This window comes from Petaurus breviceps, unplaced genomic scaffold (assembly GCF_028583685.1).
Source record: "Petaurus breviceps papuanus isolate PSGF00001 unplaced genomic scaffold, PetGlider_PUasm1.0 90702, whole genome shotgun sequence".
In the NCBI taxonomy this organism is placed as follows: domain Eukaryota; kingdom Metazoa; phylum Chordata; class Mammalia; order Diprotodontia; family Petauridae; genus Petaurus; species Petaurus breviceps.
Window position 1 is genome coordinate 9,566,395 of NW_027187317.1, and position 25,023 is coordinate 9,591,417.

A 25,023-nucleotide genomic window follows, 5' to 3' on the forward strand; every position below is an offset into this window, starting at 1 on the left:
TATAACGGCTTGTGTACACCAGGCTTTTTCAGTTTCAAGAACGTAAATGCCAGATACACGTTCAATCTTATCTTTCTTGCCCTTACTGATGATTAGAGGTGTGGCTTTCTTTCCATCCAAACGAATTGCCAAAACACAGGTGACCCGTGCACTTTCATAGCCAGTGGTGGGGATGTAGATTGACGTTGCACCCCTGTGATGAATTGTTGTTTGAGATCCTTGTCCCATAAACACTGCAGTTTCATCCATAGCAATCATATTGCAGGTTTGGTACTTGGAAATGTCAATCCTATCAATAAAGGACTTGAATGCAAGTGCACGTTTAATAACTTCAGCATCTTCCAGCTTAAACAGAGTTGTTGATCTTCTTAGGGGCAGTTCATACCGTTGAAGGAAACCGTCCAACCAGTGTTGTGATGCTTTGAATCCTTCTGAGACCATTTCAAACTCTGGTGCCATTGAAAGGGCAAATGCTTGAATATCGCCCTGCGCACAACCAAGGCCTTTGCTCTCCTGTCAGCAATCCATTCACCAATGAGGATCTCCAAGTCAGGATATAAGGGCTGCCGACCTGATCCAGACCTGCACTTTTTCCCTTTTCCCTCATCCACCTGTTGATTGAGCTTATTATAATCTGCTCTCCATTTTCTGACCATTCGAAGATCCAAAAGTTTTTCTTTACAGAAAACTGCAAGATTCTTGCCATGTGACTCCTCTACAATTGCTTTCTTATACTCAACAGTATAGCTCTTCCTTTTTGTACTCATGTCTGGGGGTCAAAACAGACAGAATAATAAAATTATGACCATCAGTCCTTCTTTTCACTCCATCATGCCCCCTGAGTTCTTCTTTTTTCCTCCATCATGCCCTTTTTATCCTCCATCATGCCCCCTCACTCCTGCTTACATACCGTGTTTTTATGTTGTCCTGCCTCAGCTCTCCTCCGCGGCACTGCTCTCAATGGCGCCAGCAAGCAAATCACTGGGGAAGAACAGGATGACGTGCTCACTGCTGCAGCTCTGATTGGATGCAGCTCGGAGCGCTGCGTGCGTTTCATGGGGGGGGGTGGAAGGGGGGTACGGTGCATACAGAGGGTACCGTAATGTAGCGTGTAGGGCAGGGGATCACCTTCACTACAGTAGCAATCTCAATAGGGCTTATTTTCAGGGGAGAGCTTATTTTAGAGGAATCTTACACAGTAAGGGGAGGGCTTATTTTCAGGATAGGTCTTATTATCGGGGAAACACGGTAATACCCAAAGAAAATTAGTTTAGGATTATTCTTTCACTTGTTCATTCATTCATTCAACAGATATTTATCCAATTATTTACTTTGCATAGAATGAGCAACACACTTCTTGGGTGCTCTGAACAAGACAAAAATAAATTAGATACTGGCCTATGACTGTCCTTGGGGAGTTTTCAGTCCAGTGTGGGAGATGAAATGTGCACATCCAGTGTGTGGAGATGAAATGTGCACAGCCATAATACAAGGAAGATTGTGTCAAGTACTATGAAAAAGTAGGAAAGTACTAAAGTAGATCAGGGTAGGGAAAGATCCTTTCTACCAGGGGATATCTGGGAAGGCTCCATAGTGAAGATGGCATTTGAGCTGGACCTTGGAGGATGGGAAGAATTTCAATAGAAAGAGGGTTGAGTTATGGGGAGGGGACATCCCAGGGCAGAGAAAAGAGTGGAGCCTATGGCCCCGGTGAGACAGTGTTCCTGGGGATAGACAAGATTTTCTTAAGGCGCAGTCAAAGTGTTATGGGATATCAAACATTCTGATCATCACCCATGGTCTTCAATTCTTGTAGTTCTCTCAGTTGTATGTGATGCAGTAAGTCCAATATTTAGCGATTATGTGTAATCTGATAATGATGTTGCTTAAACTTGAATATACAGAATCACAGAATATGAGAGCTGGAAGGGATAGGAAATCATTTGTCGTAATCCAACCCTCTAATTTTACAGATGAGGAAACTGAGGCCCAGCAAGGTGAAACAGTTGGCCAAGGGGGTCACACAGCTAGCCAGTGGTAGAGCTTGAAGTCAAATCAAGGTCCACATTTTTTACTTTGTTCTGTGTTATTTCTCTTGGCAGGTTATAATTTAAAAGGTCTCAGCAACTTGGTTGAACTTGCTTTTGGAAAATCCCTTGAAATAAAAAAATAAAAAAAGAAACTACTTTGTTGTTGAAAACTAGGAGAAAAAGGGTTAACTTTCCTGGCAGAAATGTTCACTCAGTGCTCTGAGGGGAGTTTAGCAGAAGAATGACACATCTATGGGAGTCCGATCTAGCTACAAAGATGACCTGTGAAGTCTGAGAATGAATGATAAAGAAATGAAAGCTCTCATTTGACCTGAAGGGGAAGTCCCAGGAAGAGGGAGCAGAAGGGAAGCTCAGTTGGAGGGCTCAAGTCTTACTGTAATCATGGAATATTCATAGGATGGAGCCATTTTGTCTGGGTGAACAAAATAATCTGAGTGGAAAACTATTGGTTTTTGACATCTGGCACCTCATCCCTACCTCCTTTTTTGTAATCTCGACATCCCAGTCCATAAAAGAACCTTTGCCACGTTTATTTAGCCTTTCTTTTTTCTGAGTTACCTTTCTTGAATTCTATGATTCTATGACCATTTTTATTAAATTGTTTTGACTCAGAAATTGGACATTTTTTGATGTATAGCTAGTCTGTGTTGTTAAATGTTAGGTTATTTTAAGCCTGTTCCTGGTTTGTTTTTCTGGGCATTTTTTGTTTTGTTTTGTTTTCAATTTGGGATGGGCATCAAAGGTGGGGGGGGGGGGGGTAGGGAGAGAATATCAAAAAAAAAAAAAGACAAAAACAAAGAAAAGAGGTTCATTAAGGCATCTTTTTTAAAAATGTAGAGAACTGAAGGCCAGTAATAAAGAAGCACAGACAAACAGGACAGCTTTGAAAGCTACAAATCTAATTTATTATATACTTTAATACTGAAGCAAGCTATACATAATAGATACCTGAAGTTTCACATATAATCTTCTTTTTCTGTTCTACTATGTATATAGAAAAGCTCACTTTATTTGGTTTTTGTTTGGTTTAGGATAAAAAGAAAAAAAAGATTTAAAGCCTGTCAAAGTTTTAGGGATGATATCAGTTATGAGATATATGTTACCTAGACAGGGATGGGGAACCTGCTTCCTCAAAGCCACATGTGGCCCTCTAGGTCCTCAAGTGCAACCATTTGACTGAAATGGACAAAAATGGACTGCACTTGTGGACCTAAAGGGCCACATGTTGCCTGAAGTTGAAGATTCCCCACCTCTGATAGACTAACTCCTTTACTTTACAGATAAGGAAGCTAAAGCTGAGAAAGGTGAACTGACTTGCCCTTGGTCGAACAACTATTAAGTATCAGAGACAGGATTCAAATCCAAGTCTTCTGACTCTAAACCTAGAGCTCCTTCCATAATAACAAGTTAATAAAAGAAATGTTAGAGACTGATAAGGGAGATATGAATGATTACCTGTTACCTTTGGGGGCTACTTTTCTGTTGATTTTTTGTATATTCTAATCTGTTAATCCAGATCAACAAATTAAACAAAGCTGTTAAAAATATGGACTATCTGCAGGGTGAGAAGCAGCCCAACTTTAGTGGACAGAGGACAGGTCTTGTAGTCAAGAAGGCCTGGGTCGAAATCCAGGTCTGGGTCTTTAATGAAGTATACCAGCCTTTTGACCCTTGACAGCTCCCAACCTCTCAGTGTTGCAGGCAAATCTCCAAGACTGTTAAGTCAGGAAGAAGTCATGCATCTTCATTGGCAGAAGAAATTGCTTTCTGGGAATTCCCTACATCAATGAAATTATAGGTCTAGCTCCCTCAAAATGTGCACAGAACTAGAATTTTGAAATATTCTACCTCCAATCACTATTAAAATAGAAAATAATAGATTTAAACATAATTCATAGAACAAATAGTTAATTTTTAAAATTCTAATTTCTCAAAAATTGATTTTTTTTTCAGAACAGCCCACTCAAAAATAAGATATGTTTGAATTTCAACTCTGCCACCTTACCTATGTGACCATGTGCAATTTAGTTAATTACTCAGTTTCTTCATCTGTAAAATGATGTTGTGGATGGAATAGATGAGCCCCCTCTCACATTAAAAACTGAAAGAAAAAACATTATAATAGATAAGCATATTAAAGTAAAACAAATCTTTCATTATGTCTAGGATCAAAAATGTATATCTCTTTCTTCACTTTCTACCTTTACCCCTTTGTCAGGAGGTAGGGAACTTGTTTCATTATAGGTCTTCCAGAGACATGGTTGGTCATTGAATTCTTCAAAATTCTTAATTCTTTCTGAATGTTATTTATTTTTTTTTACAATGTTTTTGTCCTGATTCTGTTCACTTCACAATGTATCAGTTCATACTACCCAAAATTCTCTGAAATGATCTCTTTTGTCATTCTTAATAGCTTTCCTTTACATTCATATATCATAACTAATCAAGTCATTTCTCAGTTGATTCTAATTATTTTCTTTTTTCCACTTTAAATTCCCCCTTCAGGAAGAGAAAGTTTGTTTTGCTTGTAGCTACTCCTTTTTTGGGGTATTATTCTTCCTCTTAACACCCCTTCCCTTTCCCTGCTTGTTTCTCTATTGAGTTTAATGTGTTTCCACACCAAACTCTTATGTGTGCATGTGTGTATATTCAGTGTTCTTTTATCTCTTTCAGATAATGGTAATATTCATCTGATACTTACTCCCCCTTCTCTTCCTCCTTATTTGTATATTCTTCTTCTATATCCTAATATGAGAATTAGCAAGTTCTGTCTTTTCTCCTTTCTTCTCTAGTGTATTACTTTTACCCTCCCTTTTCTTTCACCTCTTGAAACCCTAGAATAGAACCAACCAACAGATTTAGTGTGCAGAATGAGACATACTATACACATACACACAATGCGTATATTAGTGTATATATTTATATATGTATTTGTATGTATTTATATAACATGTATGTGTATATATGTATTTACATATGTTAGATTTAATATCTAGAATGAGGTGTACTATATGTGTATGTATATAATGTCTCATTCTGCACCCCGAATCCATCATATGTCTGTATAATGGAAAACATGTTTCATCATTGGTTCTCTGGCATCATGAAAAGTTACTATATAGTTCTTACATCTTTAAAAGTTCTTTTTATAGTATTACTGTTATTGTATAAATTGTTCTCCTGGTTCTGCTCCTTTCATTCTTTATTCTTTCCCTCCACACTTTTTATTTAATTTTTATCTTTTGCTTCACTTCTTGTTGACATTCATGTAGTAAATTCTACTATATTCATGTAGTGGAAAATACATTTTTTTTCCTTTGAGTCATTACTTGCTCTTGTTATAGTTTCTCTCTCCTTTTGGGGGCTCTCTAGTTCTACAATAATTTTTAATGCTGGTTGGTGCTTCAAAATTTCATTTGCTCTCTTTAGTTCCTAAAACGGGTTTTTGTATGAGCACCACATAACACCCCCTGCAGTACTCTGGGGTGGGGTGGTTGTCCCTGCTTGGTTTTGTCCTATATTCCTTGGGCTCCTCTGCTGACTTCTACCTGCTAGGCTTACTGTACTCTACCCCCCAGATTTTTGAAGTTTAGAATGTTGCATCTTGAAGGACCTCTCTAGTATATTTGGTCAAAATGTTAGGGACCTCAGAACCCTTGGATATTTGGGCTGTACAGGCCCTGATGCTTTGATTGCTAATCTTGGGGCTTTCAGGTTCCTATCCTATAGGTTTCTGATGACTGTGCTTTCTGACCTCCCTAGGACTTTTGGGGTAGTGTTACATTCTTTCTGTCTCAAGACACAGCCCTGAAACCTACACATGTCTCTTGTCTCATTCTGGCTATGCTGAGAGCATAGGGCTTGTTTTCCTGTGCTAGTGTTTGTTTCTCTGGGAGCTCCCTTTCCTGTTACTCTTGTGTGGCCTTCTGATTGAATTTTAATGTAGTTCTGGGGTGAAAGAAGTGACTTACTGTAGTTATTCATTGGATTTCTTGATCATAATTTAGTCTGGTGGGAAATTTGGATTTTTGCTGGATTAATTAAATATGAAGGACATGGGAAGTCTGCCCACCATTCAGGAAACCATCTTGACTAGAATCCAGACAGCATTTGTTTCAAGCAGTTATTTAATATTATGAAATTCTCCTAAAATGGTAGTATTTTCAATGTGTTAAAACCTTACTTGAGTTGTTTATCGAATAACAAACATACATAGAGTTTATTGAAGATGATGTTGGTGGGGATGGCATATGCATTGAAAATATACTTGGGTTTTCTTTGTGGGAGTAGAACGAACCATTTTTAAACATGCTTAAGCATTTATAATCCAGTTCTTCATAAATGATTTCTTATGCATTCCCTTAGTAATAAAGTACTCATCACCATCTTGAATTTGTTACCAAAGAACTATATTGGCCATACTGGGGAAAATATTCTCAGGAATCTTTACTGTATTAAAAAGCAGTGACTAGGATACTTAAGGGGCAGCTAGATGGCTCAGTGGATAGAGTGCTGGGCCTGGAGTTAGGAAGGCTCATCTTCTTGAGTTTTAATCTCTCCTCAGAAACTTACTAGCTGTGTGACCCAGGACAAGTCACTATACCCTGTCTGCCTCAGTTTCTTCATCTGTAAAATGAGCTAGAGAAGGAAAGAGCAAATCACTCCATTATCTTTGCCAAGAAAACCCCAAGTGGAGTCATGTAGAGTCAGACACAACTGAAAACAACTGAACTGAAAAAATACTTAAGGCTCCATTCACAGAGAGACGTTTTTCAGAAATATAGATATAGAGCTAGAAAGGCCCTAAGAGGTCAGCCAAAACAACCTCTTAATCTTGCAGATGAGGAAACTGTGGCACAGAGAGATGAAGTTACTTGCCCAAGGTCATAGATGTAGTAAGTCAAAATTTGAGTCAAAATTTGAACTCATGTCCTCTCATTCCAGACTTCAGCTCTCTGTCCACTGTACCATGTTGCATTATGAATATCAATTATAGGGTTGACTTATATGTTGAAATTGCATTCATATCTCAATACTTTAAGAATCTCTGTCCTTGTAGTGTTTATACTGAGTTGTTTTTTTTTTTTTTGCTTGGCACTTTTAGGAACAAGCAAAAAAATTATAAGTAAACAGCTAATATTTATGACTTTCAAAAAAGCATCTTTTATAACTTGGCTATCTGATATTAGGCCCTGAAATTTTTAACAAATGTCTTTCTGCCTAATTAACCAGTGCACATGACCTATTAATAACATGTCTAACAAATATTAATAAAAATTATGATTTAATTATACCTAATAATCATTGGCTAATAAATGCCTGACATTTGTTGAGCATGTTAAAAATGCTTTAATATATTATCTTATTTGAGGCACATGACAATCCTATAATGAAACACTATAGGCATCATTATCCATTTTATAGATAAAGAAATGGAATATTTCATACATTCAGTAACTTCCCTATGGTTACATAGCTAATAAGTGTCAGAGAGAGGATTTAAACCTAGGTCTGTCTCCAAGTCCAAAATTCTAGGAGGAGAGGGGAGGGAATAGGTATTTATTAAATTTCTGCTCTGTGTCAACTATAGCGTTAAGAGTTTTACAAATATTTCATTTGATCCTCATTTGATACACAAAGCTACTTGGTCAGGTATTAGGTCAGAACATCTAGCTACTTACCTGATAATACTGTTGAGTAAGTGCTACCAGGTTTCATGCTATCATGCTTGAATGTATTGGTAACTGTAAAAATTCTGGTGGTCCACAGGAATATGTTTTTATGATAATAAAGTCCACTTCCGGGGAAAAGAAAATATTGTCTGCTTCCTTTCCAGGGTTATATCATAGGGCCAATATGGAGTGATGGAATGCTTGAATTAGAATGATTTCAAAAATCATCTAGGTAAGATATGTAAAATGTAAAGAAATGCAAAAATGTAAAAAATGTAAAAATTGTGGCTTGTGTACCACAACATTCCCAAGGACAACCTGAACTAGATCAAAATGGAGTTTATATCTGAATTCAATTTGTTTTGATGTATTAATAAAAAAAGAAATTCATAAACATTTGTGGTTTTCTAGGTCAATATATGGCCTACAGTGATCTTTATGTATAATTTAGTGGCCCCTGTTTCTATTTGAGCTTGATACCACTGCTCCAGGTCAACTCTTTCCTAAAGAAAGAATGAAAGAAATGGCAAACCACTCTAGTATCTCTGCCAAGAAAACCCCAAATGGGGTCACAAACAGTCAGACACAACTGAAACGACCAAACAACAACAACAATGGAAGAATTCCTTCTACCATCTTTCTTTCTGTCAAGTGGTCATTCTACTGCTTTTTGGACATCTCCGGTGATGAAGAACTTAAATTTTATGGGGCAACATTCTTTTATTAGATAGTTCCAGTAGTTTCTCCTAATATTAAACTAATTTTTTCCTTCCTAGAATATTCACCTATTGGTTTTAATTCTGTTAATTAGAATCACATCGAATAAGGACGACTCAACCTTCTCTCCCATAGTTTCTGTGTCTATAGCATTGTACAGTGAAAATCATCACTGTTTAAAATGAAGCCCTGATGGCTTCACTTATGCTCAGTAGAGTTTTAGTGTTGAGTACATTTGGTTTTGACCTGATTCTTTGAAAATTGGTATCCCTGGTAGGTCACTTTAAGTTTTACCATTCAGTTAACCAGAAACTCTAGTCCTTGAACATTCTAGATACTTTTTTCTGAAATATGGCCAATCTCAGAGGAACTAAAGACAGAGTAGTGTGAGTGCTTTCTTTTGCCTTATTATCTTACCTGAATGACCTAGGTAGACTAGTCTCTCTCCCCCTCAACATAGATCAGTTAAATCCTTTGAAGGACTTGCAGTAAAAAGATCAACCAGTGTAGTATTATTCTATTGAATGATAAATGCAAATGGTTATGAGTGTTTTTGGCCTCTTTGGGTCTAGAGAAGTCATTAACAACTGGATTATAGCCCATAAGGAAGAAGAGTTAATAATAAGCAACTTCAACAAAAGGAACCTCACATGACTTCTACTAGATCCTCCAGATGTTTCCTCTTGCCTAGTCTTTTTAGTCTTATCTAGATTTGAGAGTCTGCCAATTCCCATCCTCCCTTCCGACTGTGTCCTTCAATCTGCTGGGGGCTAAGAGATTGGAGACAATATGTTGACAATAGAAATTAGGAAAGCTCCAAGAACCATTTGCTTATGCACACATAAGCAGTAGTTTGTTCTGTTATCAAGTTTCTCAGAATACATTTTGGATACCTCATTGGCAAAGGATATGGGTCTGTGTGGGTGTGTGTGTGTGTGTGTATACATTCCCATGTACACACATATAGTCCCAATCGACTAGATCCTCAGGTTAAAAAAAATATGGGAGAATAATATTCATGTTTAAACAAGACCTTTATTGCTATTTAATTTTTGTCCCTACCATTCTACTAAAACTACTCTTTCCAAGCTTACCAATGATTTCTGTCTCTCTCTCTTGTCCCTGTCTGTCTTAAAGCCTTTATAAAGTCCTCAATCTCTTTGAACTCCCTACATGCAGCATTTGACACTATTGACCAATTCTCTCTCTTTTTTTTTTAAATAGTATCTCTTGCCTTGGATTATAAATGTAGCACTTCCTTCACTACCCTGTCCTATATTGGGGCATGCTCTTGGGGCATGCTCAATTGACATTTTAATCATGCCCTTGGAGGCTTGAGGTGGGATTTCTTCTGCTTCTGGGTGTGCATGGCAGAAGGCAAATTTTAGTTTAACCTTAGGTAAAACTTGAGGGCAGGTAAAGGACAGGAATGAGAGCAGGTCATCTAGTTAGCCATTGGTTTAGATGAGTTATTGATCTCTACTACTTTTCCTCTTACTTCTTGAATTATTTTCTTATTCTCTTTTGCCTATTTCTCTTCCTCCTCTTATGTACTAAATATGGGAAACATTCTACCACCTATGAGCCCTGTCCTGGCCCTCTTCTCTCTATTCTTGCTTTTGGAAATTTCACCCATTCTTTTGGTTTCAGTTACCTCTTATTTATATAAGGATCATCCTCATATCTCTCTCTCCAGCCCCATTGTCATCCCACCTCTGAACTCCAATCCCATACTTCCAGTTGTATGTTGAATATTTTCATATGGATACCCTTTACATTATCTCAAAGTTAACATGTTTAAAGCCTAACTTGTTATCTCACCCTTGAAAATCTACCCTTCCTCCTTACTTCCTTATCTTTTTTGATGGCATTGAATCACCTAGAATTCAAACCTCAAAGTCATTCTAGAATTTTCTCTCTCTCTCATCTCCCAGATTCAATCAGCTGCTAAGTCTTGTGGAGTTCATCTTTGCTTTTTTTTTTTTTTTTAATGTTTTATGTTTGCCTTTTGGAGGGCAATTGGGGTTAAGTAACTTGCCCAAGGTAACACAGCTAGTTTTTTTTTTTCTTTTTGTGTGGGTGTCTGAGTCTGGTGTCCTCCTGACTCTGGAGCCAGTGATTTTACTCACTGCGCCACCTAGCCACCCCAATGCTTTGTTTCTTAAATACAGCTCTTTCTTCTCCACTCCTATCGCCATCATTACCCTACTGAACAACCTTCTAACTTGGTCCCTTCATTCTTTTTCCTCTTCAACCCATTCTTTACAATGTTGCCAGAGCAATCTCTAATACATAACCCTAATCATGTTACTTTCTTACTCAGAGACCTTTAGTTACTCCCTGTTACCCACCAAATAAAATGGAAATGCCTTAGTTTGGGATTCAAAATCCTTGACAATCTACCTTCAGACTTATCCCTTTCTTCTCCTTTTTACACATTCCATGTTCCACTCTAGATTTTTACCCCCAACCTTGTCCCACCGTCTTCTACCTCCGTGCTTTTGAGCACACCATCTTTCCTTGTCTGGAATGGATTACATGTATATCACCCCGTTTAAATCTTTCCTTTCCTCTCAAACCCCAGATTAGGAGTCTCCATGCCCATCTGATAGCCTTCTCTTCTTTCTTTCTTTTTTTTTAAGCAATTGGGGTTAAGTAACTTGCTCAAGGTTACACGGCTAGGTGTTTCTGGGTGGGTGCTAAGTGTCTGAGCCTGGATTTGATCCCTAGGTCGTCCTGACACTGGGGCCTGGTGTTCTTACTTGCTGTACTACCTGGCTGCCCCTCCTTCCCTTCTTTCTACAGCTGTAAGTGCTTCCCCTCTTTTCTAATATCTTGTGCCTTTCTGAGACTCAATTTCTTCTTCTCTAAGACCAGAAGGTTAGACTAGATAGCCTCTGAGGTCAATTCTTGCTCTTAATTCAGGTATGATCTATGCCACTCTGTTTGGACTTCTTCTATGTGTGTATGATATATGTGTATTTGCATAGTAGTGAAAATAACTATTATATGCATTTGTACATATGTATATAAATATATAATTCCTATTTATTCTTTGAGAAGAGATACATTGTTTCTCTACTGCTTAGCACATTTCATGGCACACATAAGGGAATTTAAGAAATACTTGTTGAATTGATTTGCTAAATCTGATCTCATCATCAGCCAGTTATGAACGGAAGGAAGTCAGCTCCTTCTGATATGCCCAACAAGAAAAGCACGGTGTTCTTTCTCATTGTCCTGATGTCATCTCTGATAGTTATTTTTACCATTCTTCCAAATAATAGGATTCCTGACATGATGATTAATCTCAGGACTCAGCACAGCCAGGATCTGAGATCCTGGACTTTAGTGATGACTGATTTATGCAGGTTGTTAATCACTGACTAATGTACTTTGGATGAAACAGATACTTGGGTACAGAAACTATGGCACCAATCTCTGGACAGTCTGACTTGAAAAATAAAGGAGGAAATAGATTTTATCTAAAACAACATTTAACTATCTACAAATTTCATTTCCAAATATTGGAGGAGTCTTTTTCACCCTCTGTTTTACGCTGAGGTAATTAAAAACAACAACAACAGCAACAAAAGCAAGCAAATATGCAGATGTTTTAACTGGTGGAACAGATGAATCTGGGTCAGACTTTCCTCCTTTCTCACAAAAACCCTCCAAAAAACAAAACTTAAAGACAGGAATTGCACTTATTTTTTCCTATTTAATTGCTACAAATCATCATTTTTATTATTAAAATAATTACTAGAAATAATTATTGAATTACAAACATTTAGTTAAGCAAATGCCTTCATGTTTTCTGGGGTTCTCCACTTTTTCTTCATGATTTTATCCTTAACATAGAAGGAGATGTTGAAAATGGACACACTTGTGAATAGTACATTTTCCTGAAAATAACTCAGAATTATGTAAAATCGAAAATAAGTTGGTGGATTTCCAACATGGATGAGGGGAAGGGGAAGAAAGTCACCAGCTTTACGTGGTCTTTTGCAGTTAGTTTAGTGATTGGAGACTTACAGTTGAAATTAGGAGAATAAATGATAAATGATTTTTTCCTTGTGCTGAGTCATGGCTTGGCCTTGTGGCCATCCTAAAGTATTTCTTATTCTAGGCCAACCAGTTAGAAGAAATCTTTGCATACCAAGGTTAAATGCAATGCAAGCTATGCTCAGTATCTGAAAAGTGTCTTGAAAGCTTACCCTGGAGGCAAGTCCTAAAAGCATCTTGTCTATGCAGGTCTGTAACTAGGGCAGGATGACTAGGGTTCTGCTTCAGGGCACCAAAACTTAGATGGAACAAAAATTTAATCCATTCAGCCCTTTAGGAGCATGTGGTAAAGTAGAAGCCACTGTAGTAACGAAATAATCCTCACTCTCTGCACAACAGACTTTGTCTTAATTACTTTTTGTATTATTTTTAAATCATGAATTACAAAGTTGATTTGAGAATCCCTATCTCATACTGCTTGCTTGGGACTGTTTGTCTGTTGCCTCAGGCACTCTGTAGTTATAGTGTGGCTTCTATAAGACTTAAGGAACTTGTGTATGTTGTTGCTAATAACTAATTTATTGGACGTAGGTGCTTAATGAACACTTTGTTGAATAATGGCTTTAGGTAAAGGTTTAATGAGTTTGAATCAAAATTTTCTTTAGGAAAGGACATAATTCAATTCAATTTAAGTTAGTAAACCTTTTGAAAATCTGCTGCTTAAAAAGCATTATGCTTGGTGCTTGGGGCAGGGTGGGGAGAGGCAAGTAAGGAAATATAACCTTTAGATAAAGCATGGTCCCCACCTTCTTGAAGCTTAGTCTAGTTGAGGGAGATTGAGGGAGGTGGCACATATACATATAACTATGGTACAAAATAATATATGAAGTGCATACAAGAGAAGTTCAGACAAAATGCTATTGAGGACTAAAGGAGGGAACACCATTACAGATTGGGAGCATGATGGAAAACTGTCTGGAAGAGGTGGCATTGAATCAAGCTGGTAGGAATTCAATGAAAGGTGAGGGAACATCAGGCACAAGGAATAACATGGAGGAAGTCACAAAGGCAGGAAAGTCAAGAGAATGGAAAAGTTACAGTGAATAACCTAGTTTGAATGGAGTGAAGACTCAATGTGTGGAGAAGTAGGTACTCTGTGGTGAAGTCAGAAACTCAAAATGGCACTGGAGGGACTTGACAGTGAAGCAAAGGAGTGAACTTTGATTGGTAGGCAACAGGGAACCAATATAGGGTTGTGATCAGAGGAGTGAGAGCTGAGACCTGGAGAGGTTATCTTGCATAAGGTCCTAAAGCAAGTTGCCAGGAACAAAAGTAAGGTCTTCTGATTCTGATTTGATATTACACACACACACACTCACATATATACATGCAAAAATATGTGTGTATACATGTATATGCACATATGTACATGTGTGTATATATGTATAGGTGTGTATATATCTATATATCTCTCTATATATATCACCTTCACATGTATAAGATGGTGGAAGGTATGGTTAGACAATAAGTGTTCTGAAAAAAAGATCTGAGGGGTGTTAGTGGATTGTAAGTTTAATATGTCAGCAATATGATGAGGCAGCTCAAATTTGACCTTGGGAGGACAGGAATAGGGACAAGTTTTTCCTACTGTACTGTCCTTGTCAGACTTTATCTGGAGTTCCATGTTCAATTTTTTGTGTCATAGTTTAAGAACATCAAAATCCAGCGAATGTCCAGAGGAGGGCAACCAGGACGGTAATGAGACTTTAAAATATGTCATATGAAGAATGGTTAAAGGAACTGGGAATGTTTAATTTGGAGAAGAGAAGGTTTAAGGGGTATGTGATACTTGTCTTCAAATATTTGAAGAGCTCCTATGTGGAGGAGGGATTAGATTTTTCCTGTTTGGCCCCAGAAGCCAGAACCAGGAACAACAGAATTTGCAAAGAGGCAATTTATTTAGCCTTTCTGTCAGGAAATCTTTTCTAACTCTCCAAAAGTAGAATAGGCTGCATCGAGAGGTGTTGCATTCTTCTTCTTAAAGATCTTCACACAGAGACTAGATGACTACTTATTGGGTATGTTATAATGGGGATTCTTTTCACAGATGGGGTAGGCTAGATGACTGCTGAGCTCTCAAATTCTATGAAGGTAATAAAATTATGTTTTATTATTCAGACTTACTTTATTTCAGGCAATTCATACAGCCAACTATCTAAATTAGTGAGACTAATGTACAGAAATAACAAAGGAACTCACGAGCTCTGTGATTTTGTGCAACTAAGCTAAATTTACCTCTGTAGTGATGTCTTATAATGTGAAAGATTATTTATAAAACTTATTTTCTTCTTAAGTTGAGAATAAGAGATGCTGAAGTTAGAGCCAGGGATAGGAAGGGATAGACATGATCTAGTAGAAAAAGCACTGGCCTGGGAGTCAAGAAACATTTGATGTTCTGTTAACATTGAATCATCATGGTGCCCCATACCTATCACCCCTGCTGTTGCTGAAGCTGAGGCTGCTGGATAGTTTCAACTCAGCTGCTACAGTGGACTGTTTCCTCCATCTTTCTTAAGTGTGGACAATCAATGTAATAATAAATCAAACCCTGGTTTATAGCATTTGCCAAACTCAGACGGGTAAATGCTCACACTGAAAATTTCATAATGAACTTCTTAGGAGCCAGTGTGAGCTGACTCCAGCTCACCTCTGTTATATGTATGTGTGTGTTCATGTGGGTATACACACCCATAATACATACTTGTATACCTCTTTCAGTAGCTCAGAAGTTGTGTTAATTTGTTTCTTACTTGGATGATCCAGTGTTGGCCATCTACTTAATGACAGTAGAGATGTGGGACAGTATGACCCTAAGGAGTTAATGTGTATGTATATATGTACACACACGGGTGCCTATGTATCTATATATGACTGTGCATACACATGTATTACATATGTGTATGCACAAATATATGTCTATAGCTTAAATAAGCTTTTGGGTACCTCTATGACTTTATGAATGTAAATCTAGCATACCTGTTCCAGGACATGTTATGTTTGGGGTACTCCAAGGTCTGTGACAAAATGGCCCTTCAGGGATGGTTCCTTTTCATGTTTCTTAATAGCTTGAATCAAAACTGATTTTGTTACAATCTGTTAGACACAGTTTCATCTGTTTCAGTCAATCAAAAGTTCCATTAATGTGTTGGTCTCCTACTTAGTGACAGTAGAGATGTGAGGCAGTGTAAGCCTGAGGAGTTAATGTGTTAATCTAATCATCCAAATTCCATGTACACAACACTTTAAATGTTTTGCTGCAGATCAACAGGACCTAATATAAATACTGATTCCCACAATCTCTTTATCCAGGGGTACACTGGTAAAAATGTTTAACAACTAGTTCTTTTGAAACAAAATGTATACCTGACACACTTTTAAGTTTAGTCCACATTATTAATATTTTCTTCATCATTTTGTTAAGTCTAGGCAACCAATAAAACAATAAATGAAGGCCTGATTTGTAGCATTTTCTGAAAATTCTACATTTGTCTCTGATGAGCAGGTATGAGTTGGCTCCACCATTCTCCTGTTTCTGTCTCAGGGAAAGGAGCAAAGCAGAATGATTTCCATCAATTCCTTGCTCCCTCCTCCACCTTATTGCCAAACAAACTTATTGCTTTGGGTGAAGATAGATGGAATAAATTAGTGGGACAACTGAGGTGGGGAATTGATAGGGAGAGTCAGAGGAGAAAAATGATTACTTATACAGTGCTTTAAATTGAGCAAACTCTTCAATTTCTTAACTTAATGAGCTATGATTATCCTCATTTTATAGAGGAGGAAACTCCTTTATAGGGAAGTCAAAGGATCAATAAGATAGTAGATTTATAGGTTAGTGATAATCTAGTTCAAACCTCTCTTTACAAATGAAGAAACTGAGACCCAGAGAGCTAAATGACAGATTTTAATGAAGATCTTTCAACCCCAATCTTTTCACCCTTGTCTTAAATAAGGAGAAGAAGGTATGTTTTTGGCAAACAGGGGTTGTCTTAGCTCCTATACCTCCCATATCAAAGGGGTCAAACCCTGATTTATAGCATTTGCCAGATGATTCCATGTACTCTTACAGTTTAGAAAGATGCTTCTCCTAGGAACTATGACCAATTTAGTTGAGTACTGTCACTGCTCATTCAGGAGTGACCTCACTCAGAGTTTCTTATGAAGAGCGAGCAAGGAGCTTGGAGCCTCTGATTTTCTTGGCCTTCTTAGCATCAGCTGGTTCTAAAGAAAGACCAGATATACAGATACATACAATCAGTAAGCTGGAGTTGGCCACTTGGTTGCCTGAACCTCTCCCCCCCCCCCCCCCCCAATTCCCTTTCAGTTGCGTATTGGACTTTTATAACCTTTCCTCTTCTTTTCCTTTTCAAGGCTGTTTTGAAAGACGTTTTGAATCAGATTTCACATATACAGAAGTATTGGGAGCAAGGAAGTTTACACAAATGTAATTAGCCTCAATCCCATATATCCCTCCTTCCCACCTCTAGCCCTTGGCCCCCATCAGGGCTGGATCCCTGGAGTGGAAGAACTAGAGGGATCTCAGAGATCATTTATCCAGGCAGGCTACCTTATTTTACAGTTTAAAAAACAAAGGCTCCTAGAAATGAAAGGACTTGGCCTTAGCTAGTTGTGTCAGAGTCAGGATTTAAACTCAAATCTCTCTTGGATCCAATTTTAGTACTTTTTGTACCACACACCAGCCTATGTTGCTCTCTAGTTTTATCTTTCAAAATTCATACTATGTTTTTTATAATGGAAGCAATGTTTTAGAAGCAACTTGACAGTATTGCTCCATAAAAACCAGGACTAACCTTTTAATTTCTTCTGATTTCATAGAATCATATAATTTTAAAGTTAGAAAGGACCTTAGAGGTTTTTTAAGCATTTATTTTATTTTTTATTTATAAATATATAAATATTTATATTTATTTTAAGCATTAATCAATTGGCAAGCATTTAGTAGGCTCTTACTGTATTACAGGCATTGTGCTAAGCACTGGAAATACAAAGAATAAACAAAAAATATGACATCCCCTCTAACAAGTGACCATCTTTCTTACATATGAAAATGTCTGGTGAAGGAGAACATTTTTGACTAACTATAATCATTAGGAAATTCTTCCTTATACTGAGCCAAAATTTACCTCCTAGTAACTTCTTTACCCATTGGTCACAGTTTTTCTTCACTCTATGGTCACAATAGACTAAGTCTAATGTTTCTTCCATGTGACAACCTTTTAAATACTTGAAACCAGTCATCATGTTCTCCCAGGTCTTCTCTTCTCCTAGCGAAATATCCTCATTTCCTTCCATGGATCTGGTTAGCATAGCATGCTTCCAAGCTGGTGCCTTTCTTTTGGACCAATTTCAGCTTATTAATGTCCCTCTTAAAATGAGCTAGATCTCAGCAAAGAGCAGGTGCTTAGCAATTGCTTATCGACAGACAGACCTAGTGCTAAGATGAAGAAGTTTTCATCTGCCCTCATGAATTTGTGTTCAGGGCCAACTCTGCCAAAAGAGACTTGTGAATGAACAATTCTATAAATAGTCATGATCGCCCGGCACCAGTCACTCTGTGTTCCAGGCTGCAAAACGAATGACGTTATATCAGCTGTCAGACTCACTCTAGGCTTTCTCCAGCTAATGAAAAAATGTTCACTTTATTTTATTTTTATTTTTTATAGAGGAAGAATGCGTCATTAAAACTCATCACACAAACATGTCATGTTTTCAACCCAGGAAAGGGAATTTTGGTAAATAGAAAAGGTTCTTGCTTCTGCCAGCTAATTTAGAGGATGTCAGGATTTAAAGATATCTTTAGGTTAGGAAAAGCCTTGTGCTAATTTCACAGAGGTGAAATTGGTGAATTAAATTAGAAACTTTAAAAAATATATGTATATGGTCTAAACATCTATCTCTTAGTCATGTTTAAATTCTTAATTTATATTGACACATACTTTTAATTTATTTTTTACATGTACAATTATGTAAAAACACTTCTATATTAGTCATTTTGTACAAGAAGACTCAAATAAAAGAGATGAAAGAATGTGAAAAATAGCATGTTTTAGCCTGTATTCAATCAATGTCAGTTTTTTTTTCTCTGGAGGCAGATATTATGCTTTATTAGTCCTTTGGGATTTTCTTGGATCATTGTATTGCTGAGAATAGCTAATTCATTCACAGTTCTTCATCAAACAATATTGCTGTTACTGTGTACAATGTTTTCCTAGTTCTGTTCACTATGCATCAGTTCATATGAGTCTTTCCAGGTTTTTCTGAAATCATTCTGCTTGTCATTTCTTATAGCACAATAATATCCCATTACAATTATATACCACAGCTTGTATTCCCCAATTAATGAGCATCCCTTTAATTTCCAATTCTTAGCTGCCACAAAAAGCGCTACAAATATTTTTGTACAAATAGGTCCTTTTCTCTTTTTGTGGATGTCTTTGGGATATAGACCTAGCAGTGGTATTGCTGGATCAAAGGGTATGCACAGTTTTATAGACCTTTGGGCATAATTTTAAATTGCTCCACAGAATTGCTGGATCAGGTCAGAACTCCGCCAATAGTGCATTAGTATCCCAGTTTTCCCACATCCATCATTTTCTTTTTTTGTCATATTAGCTACTCTGATAAATGTGAGGTGGTACCTTAGAGTTGTTTTAATTTGTATTTTTCTGATCAACAGTGATTTAGAGCACTTTTTTTTATATGACTATAGATAGCTTTGATTTCTTTGTCTGAAACTTGCTTGTTCGTATCCTTTGACCATTTATCAGTACAACTGACTTGTACTTTTTATAAATGTGACTCAGTTTTCTATATACTTGAGAAATGAGGCTTTATCAGAGATACTTGTTGCAAAACCATTTTCTCCAGTTTTCTGGGTTTTTTTTTCTTACAATTTTAGTGCATTGGTTTTGTTTGTGCAAAAACTTTTCAATTGTATGTAATCAAAATTATCTATTTTTGCATTTTGAAATGCTCTCTATATTGTCTTGGTGCTAAATTCTTCCCTTATCCATAAATCTGAAAAATAAACTACTCCGTGCTCTCTCAATTTGCTTTTGGTATTATCCTTTATGTGTAAATCATGTACCCATTTTGACTTTGCCTTGGTATGAAATGTTGGTTTATACTTAGTTTCTGCCATACTGCTTTCCAGTTTTCCCAGTAATTTTTGTAAAATAATGAATTTTTGTTCCAAAAACCTGGATTTTAGGATTAATCATATACTAGATTACTGTGGTCATTTACTATAGTGTAATTTGTGCCTAATCTATTCCACTGATCCACCACTGTATTTCTTAGCCAGTACCAGATTGTTTTGATAATTACTTTATAATATAGTTTGAGATCTGGTATTGCTAGATCACCTTCTTTCACATTTTTTTTTTATTGATTCCCTTGATATCCTTGAGTTTTTGTTCTTCCAGATGAATTTTGTTATTATTTTTTCTAGCTCCATAAAATAATTTTTGACAGTTTGATTGGTATGACACTGAATAAATAGATTAATTTAGGTAGAATTATAATCTTCATTATATTGACGCAGCCTACCCATGAACAATAATATTTTTCTGGTTGTTTAGATCTGACTTTATTTGTGTGGAAAGTGTTTTATAGTTGTGTTCATATAGTTCCTGGGTTTGTCTTGGCAGGTGGACTCCCAAGTGTTTAATATTGCCTACAGATATTTTAAATGGAATTTCTTTTAATATATTTTATTGCTGGACTTTATTGGTAAAATATAGAAATATTGATGATTTATATGGGTTTGTAATTTCAAGTAGTTTTTAGTTAATTCATTAGTATTTTCCAAGTATAACATTATATCATCTATAAAGAGTAATAGCTTTGTTTCCTCATTGGCTATTCTAATTCATTTAATTTCTTTTTCTTCTCTTACTGCTATAGCTAACATTTCTAGTACAATATTAAATAATAGAGGTGATAATGGTCATCCCTGCTTATATTGGGAAGGTTTCTACCTTATCCTCATTAGAGATATGCTTGTTGATGATTTTAGATAAATATCATTTTAAGGTAAGCTCCATTTATTCCTATACTTTCTAGTGTTTTTAATAGGAATTGGTGCTGTATTTTGTCAAAGATTTTTTCTGTATCAAGATAATCATGATTTCTTTGGGGTTTGTTTCTGATATGGTCAATTATGTTGATAGTTTTCCTAATATTGAACCAGCCCTGTATTCATGGTATAAATCCTACCTAGTCATAGTGTATGATCCTTGTGATGTATTGCTGTAATCTCTTTGCTAGCATTTTATTTAAATTTTTGTATCTATATTCATTAGGGAAATTGATCTATAATTTTCTTTCTCTGTTTTCCTCTTCCTGGTTTGTGTATCAGCAATATATTTGTGTCATAAAAGGAATTTGGTAGGATTCCTTCTTCACCTGTTTTTCTCATTAGTTTATATATTCTTGGGATTAATTCTTCTTTAAATGTTTGGTAGAATTCACTTGTGAATCCATCTGTTCCCAGGGATTTTTTCTTAGGAATTTCAGTGATGGCTTGTTCAATTTCTTTTTCTAAGTTTAGGTTATTTAAGTATTTTATTTCTTCCTTTGTTAATATGGGTTATTTCTATTTTTGAAGATATTCATCCATTTCATTTAGATTATCAAATTTATTTACATATAATTGGGCAAAATAACTCCTAGCAATTGTCTTAATTTCCTTTTCATTGGCAGTAAATTCATTCTTTTCATTCTTGATACTAGTAATTTGGTTTTCTTATTTTCTTTTTTTTTTTAGTAGAATTAACCAGTGGTTTATTTTATCTTTTTTTCCTGTAAAACCAGCTCCTAGTTTTATTTATTAGTTCAATCATTTTCTTACTTTCAATTTTATTAATCTCCCCTTTGATTTTCAATTTGATGTTTAATTGGGGATTTTTCATTTGTTCTTTTCCTAAATTTTTTTAGTTGCATGCCCAGTTTATTGATCTACTTTTTCTGTTTTATTGAGATAAGCAATTAGAGATATAAATTTTCCCCTGAGTACTGCTCTGATTGTATACCATAAATTTTGGTAGATTGTCTCATTGTTATTTTCTTTAATGACATTATTTACTGTTTCTATGATTTGTTATTTGACCTATTTGTATTTTTAGCATTAGATTATTTAATTTACAGTTAATTTTTAATCTCTTTCCATTGTCCATTATTGGTTGTAATTTTTACTGCATTGTGATTTGAAAAAGATGTGTTTACTATTTCTGTTTTTCTGCATTTGGTTGTGAGGTTTTTATGTCCTAATAGATGGTCAATTAGAAATGCTTGAAAGTCCTCTATTTCATTAAATACCCATTTTCTCCCTGAAAGATTATATTCAATTTTTCTGGGTAAATGATTCTTGGTTGTCATACTAACTCCTTTGCCCTCTTTTAAAATCATATTCCAAGCCCTTCACTTCTTTAATTTGGAAGCTACCAAATCCTGTGTAATCCTGACTGTACCTCCATGATATTTCACTTGTTTCTTTTTTGGCTACTTGCAATACTTTCTTCTTGACCTGTGAGCTCTGGAATTTGACTATGATATTCCTGGGATTTTTCATTTTGGGATGACTTTCAGGCAGTGATCAGTGGATTCTTTCAATTTCTATTTTGCCCTCTATGCATACTTTTTAAAGAATTCAATTTACACAATGCTAATAGAGGCAGAGGTATGTTTCTTATAGGTAGTGATGGTTTAATAGGACACTTTTTAAAACAACTGGCATTCTTCAATTGACCCCTCTCTCTCTCTCTCTTTTTTTTTTAAGCAATTGGGGTTAAGTAACTTGCTCAAGGTTACACGGCCAGTTATTTCTGGGTGTGGTGCTAAATATCTGAGCCCGTATTTGATCCCAGGTCGTCCCGACACTGGAACCAGTGCTCTTACTCGCTGAGCCACCTGGCCACCCCTAAGCAATTGGGGTTAAGTAACTTGCTCAAGGTTACATGGCCAGGTGTTTCTGGGTGGGTGCTAAGTGTCTGAGACCGGATTCGATTCCCAGGTCATCCCGACACTGGAGCCGGTGCTCTTACTCGCTGTGCTACCTGGCTGCCCCTTGACCTCTCTCTTACTACAGTTTAGATAAATACAACAAAATATAATGTCTATTTTTGGAAGCATGTTAAGATTCTTCTAGGAATATAGGCACATGACTTTCTGTAGGGCTCTTGTAATACCCTAAAAAGAAATTGTATATGGCTCATTATTTCTTTAAGTTTTTCTCTTTCTCCTATACAGAGGAAAGTGACAGACACATTTAGAATGAATGAATGGAGAGGGAAGAGGACAAGCAAGGTAAGGGGTTCTAAATATCTGAGTTTGTGGAGGAAAAGAAGAAATTCTTTGGGTTATATCAATGCTTGAGTAAAGCTCTGTTTGAACCAAACCACATAGTCTATATGGCATAGAATGAACAATTTCCCTCCCCATCCTCTCTCCCAACCCTTGCTGACTATCACATCGTGCTGATATAAAATAGAATAAAATCTCCAAAGAAGAGACTTCACTGATATGAGCCTGAATTGGCCTCTTGCCTGCTCTGGGCCTCAGATTCTCCATTTGTAAAATAAAGGAGTAGGGCTAGATTATCTCTGGAGTGTATCTTCCAACTCCTTGAGTCTACTAGGCTCACTTTTCAGGCTTCACTAACTTTGCTTTTGACCCTGGAGCAAAGTGTTATCAGAAGGGGAGTGATGGAGAAACAAAAAATGGAAGGCCTGCACTAATGTACTCGCTCCATTGATCAAGCAAATGTACTAACTAGAGAAGGTATCATTTTTGTCTCCAGTTTTGTTCCTTGAGAATAAACAATGGCTTGCCCGAGGTAGTTGGTTTCTTTTCATTCAAAGTATTCAAGCAAAGCCTGTAGATACTTGTTGGGTATGTTATAAAAGAGATATTGACTCATACATAGATTTTATTAGGTGGACTTTGAGGTCCATTGTAACTATGAGATTCTATAATTTCAGTATGCTTGAAACTAAAAACTAATATACAAACAAGAAATATTAGAAATGTTATCACTCAAAACAGATATAAAACAGTGTGTACCATTCCTTCTGCTTCTCTTTCAAAGTCTTAGGAGTATAACAGCAACAAGGAACAAAAAAGAAATGAAAAGAGTAAGCATTGGCACTTTAGAAGTAAAAATATTTTTATTTCTAGATAGCATGATTGTATATTTAGGAAATCCAAGGCACTAGACTAGACAAAAAAATAATATTTGAGATAATAATTGACTTAAGCAAAATAATTGCATATTATAGCTAAAAACCTACCCCCTCCTCTCCAAAACCCCCCAAAACCACCTCATGAGCATTTCAATATCCAATCAATGAGGTAAAGCCTCAGGACAGAGGAGAGCCCAAACAGTTTATGGTATGACTGGTTCTTATCAACAGCTGGTTTTCCTAATTCCCTGGTTTCTTTCTGCTACCTACAGACAGGCACAAACAAGTAGGGGTTTTTTTTCCCAGAGCTGTTCATTTCCTAGGAACCTGAGGACTGGGCATAGCTCTCCTTTGCTATGTTCTGAATGGGTAGATCTTATTGCAGACATATAAACTTAGGACATTTGATATGTTTCTGTTTGGAAAGATGGTTAACACCTCAAACTCAGCATGTCTCAAAGTAGGATTATCTTTAATTATTAACCTGTTACTCCTCCTAACATCACTATTTCTGTCAGTGACATTATTATTTTACCTAGGTCCCAAGTTTGAAATCTTGGTGTAAACTCCTTAAGGTCAGTTACTGTTTTGCCTTGTTTTTTATCTCAACAATGTTGTTTTTATCTCACAGTGCCTTTCTTTTCTGGGACTGGGTTATTTAAGATTTCTTTCTAGTTTTCTGATAGTTCAGATATTTTATATTTTTGGAGATAGTCTTTTTCTTCCATATTCTCAGTTTTGTTTACATATAACTATGCATAATAGGTTCTGATTATTCTTTTTATTTCTTCTATTAGTTGTGATTTCACCTTGCTCATTTGCTATTTTATTGATTTCTGCCCTGTATAATTAGATTAACTAAAGGTTTATCAAATTTATTAGTCCTTTAAAATAATCACCTTTTAGTTTTATTAATTATAACTATGGTTTTTTTTCCAGTTTATTTCTCCTCTAAGCTAATATTTTCTCTTTTGTGTATAATTAGGTTTGTTTATTTGTTGGGTTTCTGATTTTTAAAATGCATATTTAGTTAATTAATCTTCTCTTTTTTTAACATAAGAAATTTTGGTATGTTGTTTCATTGTTTTAATTTTCTTTTGTATAATTATTAATTGTTTCTATGATTTGTTCTTTGACACACTTATTATTTAGGATTTCACTGCCAAGTCTCCATTTGGGTCTGTGTCTACTGTGGTTCCTGAGCCAATGCCTGTTTTTATTGTGTTATGGTCTGTAAAGGATATGTTGACTATTGCTTCCTTTTTACATTTGTTTGCAATATCATTTTTTGTAAAAGTATGAAGGTATACTGAAAAA

At 36.2% G+C, this 25,023-nt stretch overlaps 1 long non-coding RNA gene across 2 annotated transcripts; it reads right to left on the reverse strand.

Annotated features, from left to right (window-relative positions):
• Window positions 1-16,392: 16,392 nt before the first annotated feature.
• Window positions 16,393-18,002, reverse strand: LOC138144621 (uncharacterized). Of its 2 annotated transcripts, none has more exons than XR_011163992.1 (2): window positions 17,740-18,002; window positions 16,393-16,726 (listed from the first exon to the last, which is right to left on the reverse strand). It is a non-coding gene; the product is annotated as an uncharacterized lncRNA (long non-coding RNA). The 2 variants fall into 2 exon arrangements; XR_011163991.1 differs by having other exon boundaries at window positions 17,650-18,002.
• Between the last annotated feature and the right edge of the window lie 7,021 nt (window positions 18,003-25,023).